Below are 8,794 nucleotides of genomic sequence, written 5' to 3'. Positions count from 1 at the left end.
GAAAGCCTACAGCTTTTGCCCAGGAATATTTCCCTTCAGAGCAAATCAGCCACTGTGTAAGAAGTCCGGTTACCAAAGACGGCCATGCTGTGAGGAAGTTCTGGCAAGCCACATGGAAAGGCAGTGGGAAGAAGGAGACAGTTGGCTGACCAGCTTCCAGCCATCACAGCTGGCCCAGCTGAGGGATGAGGCCATCTTGAATGGTGGAGGCCAGTCAGAACTTGGGAAGACTTCAGGCCCAGCACCTCTCTGACTGCCGCTGCATGAAAGACCCCAAATGGGCCGTCGCTCTCCAACGCCAGTGCCACCTCAAGCTCGCCGAGCTCCAGCCGAAGGAGAAGCGGGGTAAGTAAAGAGGTCTCTATACCATGGCTCGTACAAAGCAGACTGCCCGCAAATCGACCGGTGGTAAAGCACCGAGGAAGCAACTCTCTACAAAAGCCACTCGCAAGAGTGCGCCCTCTACTGGAGGGGTGAAAAAACCTCATCGTTAACAGGCCTGGTACTGTGGCACTCCGTGAAATTAGACGTTATCAGAAGTCCACTGAACTTCTGATTTGCAAACTTCCCTTCCAGCGTCTGGTGCGGGAAATTGCTCAGGACTTCAAAACAGATCTGCGCTTCCAGAGTGCAGCTATGGGTGCTTTTCAGGAGGCAAGTGAGGCCTATCTGGTTGGCCTTTGTGAAGACACCAACCTGTGTGCTATCCATGCCAAACGTGTAACAGTTATGCCAAAAGACATCCAGCTAGCACACTGCATACGTAGAGAACGTGCTTAAGAATCCACGATGATTGGAAACATTTCATTCTTTAAAAAAAAAAAATTATCTTCTTCCTGTTATTGGTAGTTCTGAACGTTAGATATTTTTATTCCATGGGGTCAAAAGGTACCTAAGTATATGATTGCAAGTGGAAAATAGGGGACAGAAATCAGGTATTGGCAGTTTTTCCATTTTCATTTGTGTGTGAATTTTTAATATAAATACAGGGACATAAAGCATTAATGAAAGTCAAAATGTTTCAGTGAACAAGTTTCAGCAGTTCAACTTTATAGCAATTATAAATAAACCTGTTAAATTTTTCTGGACAATGCCAGAATTTGGATTTTTTTTTAAACAAGTAAATTTCTTATTGACTGCAACTAAATGGTGTTTGTAGCATTATATCATGCAGTAGATTCCATCCATTCACTATACTTTTCTAAGTTGTCCTACATGCAAGCACATGCTTTTAATGTTGTCTGTCTTCTGTGCTGTTCCTGTAAGTTTGCTATTAAAATACATTAAACTAAAAAAAAAAAAAAAGAAGGACCCTAAATGATATCCAGCTAGGGCTGGTCAATCCACAGAATTGTGACAGATAATAATAAGCTGTCTTAAATCATTTACATATTGGAAGACAACAGTATATACCCAGTACCTGTAACAATCCGGAACCAGGACGCTATAGCAAGGTCTGCCCTTTAAGGGAGCCCTTAAGGGGCCATCACAGCTCCTTGCTTTTCAGACTATGAAAACCAGTTGACCATAACCCCAATCAACCACCAGGCAACCCCTTGACAGGAGACCTGGCCCATTTTTTGTTGACTGTGTCCTTTCAAAGACAGAGAGTGCCTGAGGCTCACATCTTGGAAGATCAAGACCATCCAACCTGGAGACACTCCCAGGTCTCCCACAGCTTCACTGAGCCCCAGGCAACCTTCAGATCAGAGCCCTCCAGCTCAAACCCAACCCCCCACCTTCACCATCAGCTACTTGCTGACATGGATTTCTCTTTGAAAGAATGAAGCAGGGCATATGTATTATTAATTTAAAAAAAAATTGTGAGGTTGCAATACCTTGATCCTGAGCAGTGTATGGAAGAGATATATTTTTTTTGTAAGAGATATTTTTATCTAAATTATTTCTTCAACATCTAAATTTAAGAAACCCATAAATAACTTGCTTTTTTAAATGGCAAATGAACATGGGGAGGGTGGTAAAAGATCGCAAATGATTTCCCAAAATATGGTGCTGACAAAAGAGAGGATGAGCCCTGGTCTGTAGACGGGTAAGAACAAATTGTGTGCAAAACACCTCTATTTTATATGCAGATTAGACCTAATGGGGGGGAAAATGTACAATGCAGAAAACTAAAAGGACAAGTTACGGTAATTCCCTGGCGGTCCAGTGGTTGGGACTCTATGCTGTCACTGCCAAGAGTGTAGGTTTGATCCCTGGTTAGGGAACTAAGGGTCCACCAGCTACACGGTGCTGTAGTCAGAGTTTTTTTTAATTAAAAAAGAAAAAAAACTTATTATGAAGCAGATGACAAAGAGGAGATAAATCTAGGGCTGTAATGAAGGAAGATATAACAAGAGAAATTAAGTGATGTAGCTACAATATAATCAAAGTCTTAAACACAAGTGTAACCCAAGTGCCTGCTGTGTCTTTGTCCTCTGACTCCTGTGTGCTCTCCTTTTTTCCTTACATCAACCTGGATGCAAAACCCAAAACATCTTCAAATTTTCCCAGACAATTCACTCACACCAAAGCAGTGTTTCCAGCTGGGGGTGCAAACAGGTCATGTATGAGAAATATCTCACTAGATGGCATGATCCTGGCCACGGAGACAGTAAGGATCATGCCCTCACTCCTGGCAGTCACCGTAACCAGTAAAAAAACCAGCTCCCAAGTTTTGGTGGCACTAGTGATAAAGAACTCGCTTGCCAATGCAGGAAACATAAGAGACGTGGTTTCGATCCCTGGGTCGGGAAGAGCCCCTGGAGGAAGTCATGACAACCTAGTCCAATATTCTTGCCTGGAGAATCCATGGACAGAGGAACCTGGCAGGCTACAGTCTATAGTGTTGCAAAAACATAACTGAAGTGACTTAGCATGCACAGGGACAGTACCATCCTCAAAACAGCAACTGTGCACCAGAGCCACGAGGACCCATCTTTACTAAAATTTTCATAAGAATTCAGAAGAGGGGACTACATCACCCATCCCAATGCAAAATAACCTAAGACCTTCATTCACGCTTTCTGCTTTTTTTTTTTCTACAATTCTTGCATCAGCAAAACTGCTACTGGATTATTTTTTCTTTAGCTCATATCTCTCATAGTGCCTGGCAGTCTAGTTTATTTCTCTCCCTCCAGAATTTCATTCCAAATCCCAAGTTTCTCTTCTTAGTATTACACAGAGACGAGACATATCACTGCCCTGGATGCTACCCCATGTTTACATATCCATGCTCATCGTTTGCTCAGCAAAGCAAAGGACCCTCACGTCGAGAACCCGTTATTCTTAAAAGGTGTTTTTTTTTGGGGGGGGGGTGTTGTTTTTTTGGCCACACTACCCAGCTGGCAGGATCTAAGTTTCCCAATCAGGGATTAAACTGGGCCCCGGCAGTGAAAGCACCCAGTCCTAACCACTGGACCAATAGGGAATTCCCTAGAAGGTGGTTGAGCCACTATCACTGGTTACCTGAAAACATCTTGAAATCATACCACAAGTGCCATGTCAGCTGTGTTTGCTCTGGAGCATTCTGACAAAGGCAGCTGTTTGTACCTTGTTACACAGGAAGAACATGGAGGGTGCAGGACTGTCATTTTCTTCCTGTCCCTTGCTCTGATAACCCCAATATTGCTCAGACGGTAACTTTCCTCTCCTCTCAGTGAAGTATGGCTGGACTGATCCCACTCCTTGGTGTCATGTGACCTGAGGGGTAAGCATGTGACCCTAGATAATATATTTTCCATTCTTTTAATAACAAAACCAATGCTGTAAAAAATAATCTTGTGCATCTATGCATGTAAGTGGACTAGAGGGTCTATAGACTAAATTCACCAAAGTAGAACTGCTGGGTCAAAAGGTGTTTTTGGTGGACTGTGCCAACTCACTCTCCGGAGTTGTGGACTCCTACCAGGATATGTGCGTGCTAAGTCGCTTCAGCTGTGTCCAACTCCTTGCGACCCTATGGGCCATAGTCCTCCAGGCTCCTCTGTCCATGGGATTCTCCAGGCAAGAATACTGGAGTGAGTTGCCATGCCCTCCTCCAGGGATTTTCCCAACCCCACATCTCTTAAGTCTCCTGTGTTGTCAGGTGGGCCCTTTACTACTAGCGCCACCTGGGAAGCCCCCTACAAACTACACAGAGTATCTATTTCCACACAGATTGGCCAAAGGCTATGTTGTCAAACTTTTGAATTTGGAGCTAAACTGGGAGGTGACATCGCAATTTTTTGGTGAACTATCAATTTACGTACTTTACCCCACTCTTTCTACTGAATTGGTGGACTCTTATCTACATTTCTAAGAGTTCTTTTTGTAATTAGGAGATGATTACCTCTTTGTGACATTGACTTGCAGATATTTTCCCCAGATTGTCATTTGTCTCTTGACTTTGCTTATGCCTTTACTTTGCCAGGAAGTTTTAAATTTATTTTTTACAGTTGAATTAATCAATCTTTCATTGTTTCTAGATTTTGAATCATTTTAGGTAATGTCAATGTTGAAAGTAATTTGCTCAGGCTTTCTTCAAGTACTTTTATAGCTTTGAAAAAACAAACCAACAATAACAGGTAAAACTTTGGTCTGAGTGAGCGAGTGAGTGAAGTTGCTCAGTCGCGTCTACTTAGAGTTTATTTCTGTGTACAGTGTGAAGGTGAGGTATGAAGCCAGATCTGGCTTGAGAGAGGAGAAATAAAACCCAAACCAGGCACAAACTAAGGTGACCTCATTCGCAAAAAGAGACCAAGCCAGTTGCCAGGACCTGGTATACAGAATGAAAAAAGTGCCCAGAACTGACCAAGGTTAGACTCTAGGACAGCAAGAGCCAACAACAGGTCCCAGTAGGAAGATGGCAAGAAGTGGGATCAGATGGCACGTCCAAGGTCCCAGGCAGCAGAGGAACAAGGAGGCCAGGAGAAGGCCTGGGTAGCTGCCTCTGGAACTCCAGACAAAGCCTGCATGTAGCATGATCCCCGGGAAAGCCTGTGACTCCAGGCCTCCCCAGCCTCATGGTCAACATCAGCTTGAACCCTACTAACCTGATACATGAAGGGAGGTGGGAGAGAGTCCTTGCCCTCAGTAAAGTCCCCCTTAGGGGCATCCACAGGGAATTTCCTGGTGGCCCAGCAGATAAGACTACAAACTTTCACTGCGGGGGACCCAGGTTCAATCCCTGGTTAGGGAACTAAGATGCCAAATGCCTCCAGGTGCAGCAAAAAATCAAAGGAGAGTCACAGCTGTCTGCCACTAATTCTAATAAAGATTGAAAGCAGAATAAAGATCAAGGAACACTGATCGGGTCTCTGCTGGTGGTCCAATGGCCAAGACTCTGAGCTCCCAACGCAGGAGACTGGGTTCAGTTCTGGTCAGGGAACTAGATTCCACACACTGCAACTGAAGATTCTGTGTGTTGTACTTAAAACATGGCAAAGCCAGATAAATAAATAAATATTGGGGGAAAAAAAGGAACACTGAGCAGTGCATTCTGACCAGGGGTGCTTCTTGTAGGAAGGCATTTGAACTGAGACTTAAAGAGTGATAAAGAATCTGCTTGCCAATGCAGGAGATGCAAGTTCAAGTCCTGGGTCAGGAAGATCCCCTGGAGGAGAAAATGGCAACCCACTCCAGTATTCTTGCCTGGAAAATCCCATGTACAGAGGAGCCCGGTGGGCTACAGTCCACGGAGTGGCAAAGAGTCAGACACGACTGAGCACACATGCAGACACATTAAAGAATTAGTGAGGTCTGAGCAGATGGGATGGAGAAGGCAATGGCACCCCACTCCAGTCCTCTTGCCTGGCAAATCCCATGGACGGAGGAGCCTGGTGGGCTGCAGTCCATGGAGTCGCTAGGAGTCAGACACGACTGAGCGACTTCACTTTCACTTTTCCCTTTCATGCATTGGAGAAGGAAATGGCAACCCACTCCAGTGTTCTTGCCTGGAGAATCCCAGGGACGGGAGAGCTTGGGCTACCATCTACGGGGTCGCACAGAGTTGGACACGACTGAAGCGACTTAGCAGCAGCAGCAGCAGCAGCAGCAGCAGAACAGATGGGAGTTTTTTTTTTAATTACAACAATATTTACTATATAGATCATCTTAGGAAGAAGTGGCATCTTTATGCTGTTGACTTTTCCTTCAAGGAAAAGTTTGTCAAGTTTGTCAAGACCTGACTTCAGTCTTCTTTAGCATCATTCAGCAATGTTTTAAAGTTTCCTTCATAGAGATTTTATTCATTTCTTAGTAAGTCTATTCTTAGGGTCTACCTTTTGCGTTGCTGTTGCAAATGGGGGTCACCACTTCCATTATATCTTCTAAGCAGTTGTGGTTGATATAAATAGGGAAGTTATTGATGTCCTTAGTTTAATTTTGGACCCAGCCAAGTAACAGAAGATTTTTATTATTTGTTTGTTCAACAGATTCACCTGGATTTTCCAGATATACGACTGTATCATCTATAAACCATGTTTGTTTTACCTCCCTTTTTCTTTTCTAGAGATGACTGAAAATCAAAGAGGGCATTCCTCCTGGTTTAAAATCCTGTAAGTTTGATAGTGAGGAAGACAAGAGAAATTCACATCTTCTGTAGTACCTCATAGCCTTTACATACATTTTTTCCTCTGCCATCACCTCTCCTTTTACATTGGAAAAGGAAATGGCAACCCAGTCCAGTATTCCTGGGCTTCCCAGATGGTGCTAGTGGTAAAGAACCCACCTGCCAATCCAGGAGATATAACAGATGCAGGTTCGATCCCTGGGCTGGGAAAATCCCCTGGAGGAGGGCATGGCAACCCATTCCAGTATTCTTGCCTGGAGAACCCCATGGACAGAGAAGCCTGGTGGGCTATAGTCCATGGGGTTGCAAAGAGTTGGACATGACTTAGCAACTAAAGAACAACTCTTTTACATAGGAGATTCTGATTCCCATTGAGACAGGAGGGAAGGGGGTAGGGCCCAACTATTAAAAGAATAACATAGTTGTTGAGGATACCACAAAAACTGGTTAGAACCAACTAGCTCCAAGATGGCAGAAGATCTGACTTCTAGTAGACCTTGAGCTTCACTATACATTTATTTTAATGCATTAGTATCTAAATGATATCAGCTTCCCTGGTAGCTCAGCTGATAAAGAATCTGCCTGCAATGCAGGAGACCCTGGTTTGATTTCTGGGTCAGGAAGATCCGCTGGAGAAGGGAAAGGCTACCCACTCCAGTATTCTGGCCTGGAGAATTCCATGGAGTGTATAGTCTGTAGGGTCACAAGGAGTCGGACACGACTGAGCAACTTTCACCTTCAGTTTCACTAAATGACACAACCACAGGTCCCATGACAGTTCTGAGGCTAACCATAAAAGGCCAAAAAGTGGATGGCGACCCCCAAATCTCTCTAAATACACTTGGGCTTTCACTTTACTGTGTCTCATTCTTGAATTCTTTCCTGTGTGAAGCTATGGACTGTCACTTGGCAGCTGGCCCCAGGGACTCCCCTGAGACCTGGGAAGTGACCATCCCCTCGCACCCCATTTTTTCTTGCAACACCATCACTCTTCAAGCCTGAGATGAAGTGTTGCCTCCTCTGGGAAACTCTCTCTGACTACATAGCCCAAGTCTAGGTGGCTTGTACTCCTCCATCATGGAGCTCACCCCAGTCCATTGTACTGCCCTATGGGAGGATGTGATTAGCTTCCTGTAGGCTGGGATTCTTCAAGGGAAGAGAGTGCTCATTTGAGGAGCACTTGTTTTCAATTTACTGAAAATTCATCTCCCCCTCAGTTTCCTTTTGACGTTTTCTTCCTCTTACTGAATATGAAACTGAATCTCCCTCAAACTAAGTTCTGCTGAGTTTCTGATTAATCTCTCTATCCAAAACTGTATTCCCTTTCTTGTCCCAACCCTGTTCCCTTCAGAATTGAGGAATATCGAAGAAAAGGCAGGGATTGAAGCCAAGCAGGACCCTGCGGGCCTTCTCCGGCACAGAAGTCCCTCTGTGACCTCCATTTCTTTCTTTTTCTCTTTTAAATACTTTTATTCATTTATTCTTGGCTGTTCTGGGTCTTTGTTGCTGCACGGGCTTTTCTCGGGCTGTGGGACGCAGAGCCCACTCTCCGGTTGCCGTGCCCGCAGGCCTCTGATTGCAGTGGCTTCTCCTGTTGCAGAGCACGGGCTCTAGGGCTCTCAGGCTTCAGTGGCTGCAGTGCGTGGACTCCGTAGTTGTAGCTCCCAGGCCCTAGAGCACAGGTTCAACAGTTGTGGTGCACGGGCTTACTAGCTCCGCAGCATAGGGGATCTTCCCGGATCAGGGATCGAAACTGTGTCCCCTGCATGTGGCAGGTAGATTCTTTACCACTGAATCACCAGGGAAGCCTCCCCTCCCAACCTTTTTAATGTAATAATTTACTTGGCTGCAAGTAAGTAATTTGCAGCTCTTAGTTGTGGGTCTTTGCGGGATTTAGTTGCAGCAGTTGGGATCTTCGGTCTTCCCTGCGGCATGAGCTCTCTTAGTTGCAGCTTGTGGGACCTAGTTCTTGATCAAGGGTTGAACCCAGGTCCCCTGCATTGTAAGGTGGATTTTTAACCATTGTGCCACCAGGGAAGTCCCTCCATTTCTTGTTTGTAGGAGAAAAAAGGCTTCAGTCTCCAAGGCCTTCCCTGAATTTCAAAGAGCAGGCTCAAGCAATCAGTGATTAGGACAAGAACCACAGGACTCCTAGTTCCTTCTAAAAGGAAACAGATAACAATTTGATGCATATCTTTGGGTTGTTCTGCAGAAACTAAGACCCCCCCCACCCAGGTGGAGGAT

At 45.0% G+C, this 8,794-nt stretch overlaps 1 pseudogene; it reads left to right on the top strand.

The window, feature by feature from the left end:
* The first annotated feature begins 290 nt into the window (after positions 1 to 290).
* Positions 291 to 780, top strand: LOC138428719 (histone H3.3A-like; annotated as a pseudogene).
* The last annotated feature ends 8,014 nt before the right edge of the window (positions 781 to 8,794 follow it).

Source organism: Ovis canadensis, chromosome 24, assembly GCF_042477335.2.
Source record: "Ovis canadensis isolate MfBH-ARS-UI-01 breed Bighorn chromosome 24, ARS-UI_OviCan_v2, whole genome shotgun sequence".
NCBI lineage: Eukaryota > Metazoa > Chordata > Mammalia > Artiodactyla > Bovidae > Ovis > Ovis canadensis.
Note: the sequence above shows the minus strand (reverse complement) of the source record. Positions and strands in the feature narration are given on the sequence as shown.